Source organism: Triticum dicoccoides, chromosome 3B (assembly GCF_002162155.2).
Source record: "Triticum dicoccoides isolate Atlit2015 ecotype Zavitan chromosome 3B, WEW_v2.0, whole genome shotgun sequence".
In the NCBI taxonomy this organism is placed as follows: Eukaryota; Viridiplantae; Streptophyta; class Magnoliopsida; order Poales; family Poaceae; genus Triticum; species Triticum dicoccoides.
The window spans coordinates 613814810-613825735 of NC_041385.1; positions in this window are offsets into that span (position 1 = coordinate 613814810).

Sequence of the window (10926 nt, forward strand, 5' to 3'; positions counted from 1 at the left end):
ACTAGGCTTGCGTTCTGGAGATCGAAGGGCTGGCCTACAACGAGGCCTATCCGACCCAAGACATCGATGTCGTTCCTAAAGTCTAGAGTAACGAGTTTCACCCTTTCATCCTTGAGGAAGTTCTTAAAATCCTGGCACTCAACGTCGGCATGGCATATGTGGTAGATCAAGCACACGTTATGTATGCAAACCTGGATCACAGCGGGCTTCTTCTTCTCTGCCTCCTTTAGAATCTTCTCTCTTTCCAGGACTGTGGTGTACTCAACATCTAGCCCAGAGACCCACTCATCCTTTGAACTGTTGAACATGCATAGGAAGCGAGAAAGGCATGCTTTCACTATCGCGGATCCATGTGTGTAGATGACGATGAACTCATCACCGGTGATGGCTCTAACCTAGTACTTAGCAGCAACCATGGAGATTTCGGAGGCCATGGATTTTGGAGGAGGATTAGGAGAAGTTGACTGGTGTAATGTGAAAGGATGGGACGACTAGGAGCAAACTGTTGTAAGGTACTATACTAGTAGAAGACGGGAACGAGTAGGGCGTGCGAATGACGTGGGGTTGTTGGGTTGCCCGGTGGATAAACAACTGCAAGGCCCCAAAGACTTCTCGAGTACTATGCGGGACCCACTAGATGTCATGTCTACTAGACCCATATCGTAGGCCTGACGGTATAGTTTCTGCCTGTTTGCATGCCATGCCGGCGCGTGGATGTAACTTCACTTAATTTCGTCAACCGTTGCGCCTCCCACGACCTTCACCTCCCTCGTGCGGTCGCGCCCTTTAAGACTTCGACCGGCTATAAATGATCAATTTTTTTGCCTACTCCGCATGCATGATACTCCCTCTGGTCCTTTTTACTTTTGTCAACCGTTTGCAAAGTGTTTGACCAAATTTATACTAAAAATATCAATATCTACAATACTGATTATAATGAATATAAGAACTATGTTTTATAATGAGTAAAAAAATATTGATTTGACATTGTGAATGTTGATACATTTTTCTATAAGTTTGGTCAAAGTAGAGGTACATTGATTTCAGACAAAACTTAAATGCACAATGCAGACTAGTTCCTCTGTCCAGGTGCGTGCCATGTCCTATCTAGTCATCACAACAAGGTTAGCTATTAGAGTAGTACTACCTCCCTTCTAGTTTAAAGGGCTCGATTCAAAAATTTCACCTACTCTTAGCAAGATAGAGGCGGTGGAATAGTTTTTGTAGTCTGCAAAAGTACTCAACTAATGCTGTCATTCTTCACAAAAAAATGTGTTTACCAATGCATTATCGCATTGCATCCATGCATGAACACTAGTTACTCTAACCCCCTCTCTTCTTTAATTCTTTGCCACATCAGCATGTTTGCTATTCCCGTGCGCATGATACCAGCTAAGATACCACCATTATGGCCAACCTTAATCATCGCATGCAATAATTTAGTGCACCTTGAAATATGAACATATGTGGGGCATGTATGTTTTTTAATGACTTGAGACTATACCTAGCCCGGCATGCAAGATGACTTATTATGCACCGTTCCCCATACATGCAGGAAGCCCGTTCGTCTCCAAATCTTTTCCTCTCCATGTGTAAAAACAATATGCCTGCCAGACTCTCCTTCTCCCTCCGGCGGTCCCACCACTCCACCCCGTGTGAAAAAAAATCCGCATGCATGACTCTCCTCCCCCCGCGCTCGTCCAATCTGTTATGACCAGCAATATTCCACGTAGCTATTATGTTAATCATGCAACATATCTTATGGGACACTGCTTCAGTTACTTAACTGCAGGTGCATTGGGTCACTGACATATGGGCCCAATAGGGGTCTGGCCCACATGTGAGTGCCGCAACTGGACCTGCAGTTAAGTCAGTGCAGCTCAGTCCATATTTTACGTAGGTGTTCCATTGCTTCCTATAAATACTTCGCCTCCCACGACATTACGAAGAACGCTCACGTTCATCGCTATATCCTCCCCCTCCCTCTCACGTCGACAACCATAGCATCTCCCCTCCCAAGCCCTAAGTGCCCCTCGCTGCACCAAGCAAACGGTCACGTGTCGCTGTTCCGTTCCTCGTCGCCACTAGCCGAGGAAGACGCATCATCATTCCACTCCTCTCCGCGACGCATCGAGGTGGACGTGTCAGCATTCCGAATCTAGCCAGCACGCGCGTTGGAGGAAGCATCGACTCCCCGCTACAAGGAGAACATCGCACCGCCCGTCGAGCCCCCCCCCCCACTCAGCCTTGAGGAACTTTGGAAAGAAATGGATGTCACCTTGTGGGAGGCTTTGCCTCCGGCAGAGCACGTCAAAATAGAGGCAGAGAAGCAGGCCAAGGAAGAGAAGCGCGTCACGGGGCATGCTTTCTGGCAGGTCTATGTCGCGTCTGAGAGAGTCAGGCAATTGGCTCTTTGGCAGAAGGCTCGTGCGAGGGTCATGAGGGTGGCAAAGGATGCCCGTGCCAAAGCCCTGAGTGTAGTCGGGCCCAAGCGCCTCATCTATGCTTGGCGGTACATGGACCGGGTGCATGCTTCCAACGAGGAGGAGTACCTGTTGGCGCCAGATCACCACACCGGTGAGATCGCGCTCGCCCGCCGGCAAGACACCAATCAGCACCTTGCGAGTTGCAAGGCTGAGGAAGAGGCATTGTGTTGGCGTGCTGGGAAACGGCCGCGCACCAGGGAACTCATGGCATGCCGCAAGCGCTCCTGCGAGCGTCGTGGCTTTTAGTAGCAGTATAATTTAGTCTCGTAAGGTGATCTCATTAGTTTGGGAAGCAAATGATAAAGCCCGAACGATCGAGAATTATTAGCGTCCTTAATTAAGTATGTAAAAGGGAAAGGTTGGAAACCTTGTGTATCCATACGCATTTTGTAAGTACGTGCATATAGCACAAACTTTACTATATACTATCGCACTACACGTCTCTCTCTATATATTCTTGCAGACTGTGCTACTCCCCCGCCGAGGTGAATAAGTCATCTTTGGTTGTGCACCGTGACCAAGAAGGAGGGAAGACTTATACACCTAGACAGAGGGAGTACTACTATTACTTATGTACGTGGAAATGCACGTTTTAACATTACGATGCAGTTTTTGTAAAAGTAGAAAAACAACACTGGTCAAGCTTGTGAAACGTTTCAATGCAAAACAAATGCAAAAATGCTCGTTTTATTGTTTACTTTTAGCTTCCTTCTCTGTGGTTATTTCTCTGTCGTACTTTGTATGGAGTATCTCACTGGTAGGAAAGGCATGCAAATTCCCAAACCGCTTCCTACACCCTGTATCGAATTTTTTGCCTAACAAGTTGTGTCGTGTAATTGGAATTCCAGCTTGAGTACTAATAGGAGTACCAGGGGCCAGTTTGTTTAGGCTTATAGATTAGTAATCCCATTACTACTACCTCCGTCCTGGTTTATTGGTCCCCATTGTAATCTGTGTCGAATTTTGTTCATAAATTTAACTAACGAAATGTTTGTGCATGTCACATGCACTAACATTTTATCAGTTAAATCTTTGGTCAAAATTTACCACAAATTACAATGGTGACGAATAAACCAGGACGGAGGTACTAGTAGTAGTTTAGAAGCCCAAATAAATGAGTGAGGTGCCTTAATGTTACTCTCCACTGTGACTAGTCTTATGGGAAAAGCTGGAGAAGAGACGACTTATTTTTTAAGCCGCCAAAAGAACTGGCCCTAGGAGTAGTAGCTAGGGATATTAGAAGTAGTAGCTAGGGATACTAGGAGTAGTAGCTAGGGATCGAGTGTGCGATATGAATCGGAGAAAGTAAATGCAGAGAGATGAAATGCAAAAAAGACGGAGGGATGTGATGGTCGTTTGTCCGTTTATTTTACCAGGCCACTTATTACTGGCAGTGGTTGAGTTTTCTGATATGACGGCTTTATTGCCGCGCCACGAGCGGGGTGAGACTCCCGTGCAACGTGGCCCTCTACACTTGTACTACATCGATCTTGGTTTATTAGTCCCCCATTGAATTTGACTAAAGATTTAAATGGCAAAATGTTAGTGCATGTCAACAAAAACTATATCATTGGATTCGTATTTGAACATAGTTTTCAATGATATAATTTTAGGTGACATGCATCAGCATTTATCGTACTATATATAATGTTAGTTCAATTTTTGGTCGTACTAATCTATAGTAAGGTGCCCGTGCGTTGCACGGAAGAATGAAATGCATTGATCGGGGAGTTGTTTATTTTGACAAAGGATGTGGGGGTCATCTCATGTGTAATGGGTATCGATAGGTTTCTTCGGATATTATTTCATCTCTAGAGCTCACAAGCATGCGGGTGAAATAGATAGAAAAATAAATTTTGCAAACAAAAGCGTTCAACTATTCAACCTGCATCCAAAACTTGTGAAGAAATAACACTTATTGTGCTTTGCAAGAAATGATCTTTAAGAATTAGTTTTTGAGTATCGATTGTTATACATGTTGGCTACAGATGACATGGCACTTTCTTATAGTCAATAGTTGGCTATACTATTAAGTATTAATCATGCCCTTATACACCTATATGGAGGGATTAAATGAGGATGACTTGGAAGGGGGCAGAGGAGATGGAAGAAATGGTTCATCATAAGTCTTTCACCAGTAATGTTGTAAAAAATCGTACATGGAAGATTCTAGACTAAACCATAAATGGATACACTTTTATTCATGTGCGATACTCCAATAGAGAAAGATCATGCAAGGAAGTCTCCACATGCTTAGATAGCAGATTACATTGAGCGAAGACTAATGATCAACATTTAACTTGGTAATGCACATGTCCAGGTGAACCTCCTTGGAGTCCCTGTGCACCGCGTTGGGGGGTAAATCATACCATGCGTCTTCCATGTCCACATCGGCGGGAAGGTCCCACCTCTGCACAATCCTAGTCAGCATGATGGAGCCGGTGTTGTTTCCCACGTACCTCTGAGGGGTAGTAACAGTGAGCACACACACGTACACCAGCCTCGTGTTAGTGTTAGCGTCAGCGGCGTCGCCCCTAACGCACATTACAGAGATGGGGCGGCGGCCTGCGCGGGCCTCGCCGGTGCCCATGATCAAGACGAGGACGCTGCCATCCTCCTCCGAGACTAGCAGGCGGCGGTGATCCTCCAGCGACTACGGCATGGTGAATGGGTAGCACATCTCGTACTTGATGTTCTTCGCCAAGGGCCAGTAGTGACCGCCACACACATCCATGAGGTGATGGACGAAATCTGCCGGCGAGCCCCAAAACGGCATCGGGCACTCATAGCAGTAGACAAAGGGCTCCTTGGAGGCATCGACCAGGCCGTCCATGAAACGGGAGTGGCTGTAGGGAATGTTGCCCCAATTGAATATATGATCAAGTTACTACGAGATTTAATCCAAATAAGCACAAAATAAATCATGACGGCTATAACAGAGATTAAACTAATCATGTGGACTAGCATAGTAGATGAACAGATCTAATCTAGGATACAGAGTAGAAACATGCATTCTACCACGATTTCGAACAAGAAGGACAGAAACACATACGGTGCAACAGGAGCAGCACCGTTGGCGTTGAGGTTGTCGCCCATGTCGTTGAGGAAGAGGTTGCCGAGGTCGGGGAAGAAGTCGTCGTCAGTGAAGTCGTCGCTGCCAGCAGTCGCGAGAGTGCGCTCCCCAAATTTCAACAGTGCCCGCCGAATGGAGCGCAGGAGGGAGTGGTTGTAGAGGACGTTGCGGCCGCCGAATGGAGCGCAGGAGTAACACACGAAGCAGAAGCTCGTGCTCCTCCCTAAGTCTCTATCTCTACTCTTATCTCTATCTCTACTACTCTTCTTTGTTTTTTGTAACAAATCGAATAGTACTGCGCCATCCGCTACACACCCGACTGAACACGCCTCCTCGCCTCCATCGTCACCAACTTTGTCTTTTATAGGAGTAGGAGTAGAGAAAAAACCGAATTGCTGATGGTGGTGTGTCGTGCAATGCACAGGCATCTTGCTATTTTTTTCATATAATTCCGAACACCACGTAGACATGGTCTTTGACCATTTTACAACTATGTTAGTATCATTTTTAGTGGCTAGCCGGTGCATGTTATAGCCCCGGGTGTTTTAACCTTTTCTTAGTAATGATATCTGGCGATTGTTCTCCATGAGCTCAATCCTAGTGAATCCCACGTAACCGTCAGATTTCCATCCGACGGTGGCCTGTTTTTAAGCCATAGTATTTGACAAAACCGCCACCCTTACACACGTACTGTAACTGCGTCGCGGGCGTTTGCAACTGCCATGTCTCCCAGCAAACATTTTTTGGGTATTGGAGTTAGCACCGATGGCGGTTCGCAGTCATTCCACGCTCGGGCATTGAAGTTTGTTACTATTTAAGATTAGAATATACTACTCCTCCGGTGCTAGTAGTAGAGCAGAGTCCTACTCCACTACTACTCTACTCAAGTAAGTTAGGGCATAGTAGTAGGTATTGTAGGGAGTATCAGTACTGTGATCACTCAAGCAAGTTGTCGGGCATCGATATGACCCTACGCTGCTGGTATGTGTCTCGTAAGTCAAGCGGCGTGCTGTAGTCATCATCACATGTCCACTTCCCGCAGCACATATTCGCTTCTCCATCTTTGTCCGTACATAATCTCGTCCAATCTTCCATCCCCGCTAAGGCGCCTCCCCCCTCGTCCGAAACCCAAGCACTAACAATGGCAGAACCTACCAACGTCCAACGAAAGAGTGGCTAGAATTTGCTCCCCACAGAGGCAAGCTCATTGTTTCGCATGTGGACAATCTCAGTACCATGCCGCTCACCGCGTGCTCATCGAGGTTGTACCATTTACTCAAAGCTCTCAGGCCGGAGCTTTTTAAGCCAGCTCCTTGCTTGCTGATGTCGCCTGATCTTCAGAAACGGCATGTCACACAACATAACGATCATAGGGTGGCGAGCATCAACACCCTTGACAGCGATTCGATCCCCGTCACCCTCAACTACATTAACGGTATGTACTGGGTCGGCATGAACACGTATTGGATGGTGCTCGTCAACGGTCGCGGCATCTGGATGCTCGTGGGGGTCTACACCCGGCGATTGATCCCCCTTCCTTCGATTAACACTGCACTGCTTTGGCACCGCGGCCCAGAATACTCGGAATCTTACAGTAGCCAACATGATACCAAGTTTGATTTGCTCAATGTTGTAATCTGCCAAGTGCCCAGAAGATCTGTGAATTATAAAGACTGTAGGCTAATTGCATTCTTCAACCGCGGTCTCGCCTATCTGACAAGTCACTGCGGTAAGTGGATAAGTCTGCACGTCCATCGCAGGATCATACATCCTCCATGGTTCTCTGATGCCATTGAACACAAGGGCTTCATTTATTCTGTCGACTCCTTCTGTGGTTGGACGTATTGCTGGCCTACTCCAGTCATCACTACAAACGGCTGTTACAGTAGTAGGTTACTTTCCTATGATATCATGATGGCTTGCTTATATTACTGTCAACATTTATTGAGAAAATATTCGTGCTCATAACATGCTGCTCTTAAGATTGATGACATTAGGAGCCCTTTTTTATTTGACTCCAACTTGATATGATGTTGTAGGACGCCTGGTGTCCCTACCCTTCCTAATCTCAGAACCTTTCAAAGAAAAGCGACATGGCAGTTGGAGGTTGTTCCTGGCTCGATCAGACGACGGCGAATGATTGATGATCGTCCGCACATACTGGACTTGTTGTTTCGTGGAATACAATCACAGTCACTGCAAGGTCTTTGAGCAGGATCCCAGCTTCTCTGGGCCTTCAGGAATTTTTGACTGGAGGCTGGTAAGTAGCCTTGATTCACGCTCTCTATTTGTCGGACTGAATTATCCGATTAACCATGAGATAACCAACGACAAGGATCATGATGGCAGCGCGGTTTCGTTCATCTGGCAAAACTATGTGTACATAGCGTACCATGCGTCTCTGCATGCACCATACCTTGATATGTGCCGCCACACTCTGCAGCTCAAAGTAGGAGATAGGGTCGCAAGTATCACACTTCGACCTGCTGGCTGGAGTTTCCCCCGTCAGGCACCCATCTGTTTCAAGCCGCCAGCCAATCTCCATAGTTTAACAAATAGTAACATCTAACTGAGCCAGTTAGTTAGATGCGTACACTTGGTGTAGTAGGATCTTTATTTAGTTTAATGCATACACTTGTTCTTTTTTGTAGCCCTTTTGTAATGATGGCTGATGTTTGGTTTGGAAGAGAGAGCTGCATCTTTAGTCTTCTGGCCTCCTTACTACTGCTATTGTTTTCAATGTACAATCAGTAGTATATTTCGTATGTTGGTTGAATAAATGTGTTGTTAGAATGACAAACACAATGTTTTGGAAGTCGTTGCACGGTCTGATCCTTTAGTGCCCCGTATCGTACGTAGCGCATACTATTTTTGGTACGGAACACATTTTCCACTTGTTGATAACATGCAACCCAATGATGAAGGCCCAATAGAGGAGCCCATAATTAACTGGAAGGGAGGCTCTCACATGAATCCGGACCAGGTACATGCTCATGGTCCCCTAAACATAAATAAGTAAATAATTAAATAAAGCCAAATGCTCATGCACCAGTTCTTTAAATTCACGATTTAACAGGAGGATATTATTTCCTATGATAGTGTCGTTACATTCAGTCGATATTATTCTTAGGGAAAGATAGCGACCGGTCTTCTTTCTCCCAGCATTTTCTTCCTGCAACCAGCGGACCCATGCAAATCATAGTCAACGTCGTAAATTGTTCCGGTCCATTTTTATTTTTCAATAAGAATGTCCAACCCAGCCCAGCACATTGGCGACGACACTTTATCCTCCACCTTGGTGCGCTCGTCGCGCCGCCGCCGTCCGGCCCTGTCAACATAGTGAATCGGGGAGGACTGTAGTTGTGAGTATGACAGTACGGACCCACCAGGTCCACTCCTGAACCCAAGCAAGCCCCTCTTTTACTACACATATGCACCCCTCGTTTTTACTCTAATCCACCCCGCTGATATCTTGGACCCACATCATTTTCAACATATAGTCAATTAGCGACAGAATTGCACAACTTTTTTTGAGTAGTAATTCGGAGGAACAGGCTATAAACTGGGTTGTGCGGTCTCGGTGGCCCATCTAACAACATGACCAGCCCAGCCGTTTTTTCTTTTGGAAAATAGGTAGCCCAGTATATCGTTTTGAAGAATACCCAAGCTAGGACTATTTGTTTTGTCCGACTTACTGGGCTGCAAATCTTTCAAGGCGAGGAGGGATGCATTCCGGCCTGGCCAAAGAGTATGGTCAGTGTTTGTCAAAAGTAATATCAAAGGGGTTGAAAATTCCAAAAAAATTATAGCAAATGGGATATTAGTTTCTTTTTTTGTTTTTGTTCTTCACTGATATTTTATAACCCCTCCGTCCCAAAACTCTTGTCTTAGATTAGTCTAGATACGGATGTATCTAATACCAAAACGTGACTTGATACATCTATATTTAGACAAATCTAAGAAAAGAATTTTGGGACGGAGGGAGTATTTCATTGGATTTAACATGACATAGTACTAATTTATTTTTATTTATTTTTAGTATGGCTACTAATTTTTGGATTAAGAATATTTTGTTCCCAAGCAAAAAATTGTGAATTTTCAAAATTTCGCACATATTTAGTTAATTTTTTTAACCCTGGTCTGACCAGAAAATGGGCAACAATTCTAAAAATGGAAAATGGGCTGCAATAAATTCCATATGAAAATGAGTAAAAAATATAAAAATAATGGCAAATGGGTTGTACACACCACAGATTTCGAGGCTGACTTGTTTACGCAAGGCTTTGTCAGTCAACACACGATTCTAGCAGCAGTGACTGTTGGATGTCCATCCAACGGTCGTCGTGCTTCTTCAATCTCTAATCTTCCTGCTCTAGCCGCCTAAACTAGCATCGGTGGGACTGCCTGCTCCCTCCTCTTATGGCCCGCTATGATGTCGCGCAGGCTTCACCGGCCCACTCTACTCCCTCCGCTGGACTGGCCGCAAGCAATCAACTGCCTCCTTATTACGCGAAAAGATGATGCGCCCCACTGACATCTGGGGCGCACCGGTTGGGAGGCAGACCTGTGGGCCTACTAAGTTGACGCGTACGTAGGGCTTGTCAACTTAGTCAACAAACGATTCTAGCAACAGATATTGTTGCATTTGAATCAAATAGTCTTGTTGCTTCTTCAATCGCCGATCTTGTTGTACCAGCCGCCCAAACCAGTGCCGGCGAGACCGCCTACTCCTACCTCCAGTGGCCGGCTGTGCTGTCGTTGAGGCCTCGCCGCCCCCTACTACTCCCACCACTAGCCAGGCCCTGCAGCGACGACGGCCTCACACTGCAGCCAAACCAGTGAACCCTCGTACTCCTCTCCGCGTGGGCATCCACTGCCGCGTCTTCCCCGGCTCCACATCGTCCCTTCCTAGGCCTCACCGTCGTCTACCGCCTTGGTGCTCTCGGCGCGGCATGGTCAACGTGGTCAAGGAACGACTTCCATGGGAAGAGTACTGTTGGGTCCACGGCCACAGCAAGGAAGTGCCTCCTTGTTACGCGGAAAATAATGATTCATCCACCTGATAGCTTGGACCCACCAGACGGGCCACTGTATTTCGTGAAAAAAAACGTTTCCCCCTGACTGCTGGGACCCACTAGCTACATCTTCGCACACAAGGAAGTGCGTCCATATTACGAAAAAACGATTTGCCCCCTGACTGCTGGGACCCACTAGCTACATATTCGCATGCAAGGAAGTAACTAACAGTTGGGACCCACCTGGTCGAAGCGTACGTAGCATTGTCATTCTGGTCGCGAACATGTACGTACATAGTGGTCGATGTAGAGGTGCACACGTGTCGTAGTAGAGGCACGCATGTGTCGTAGT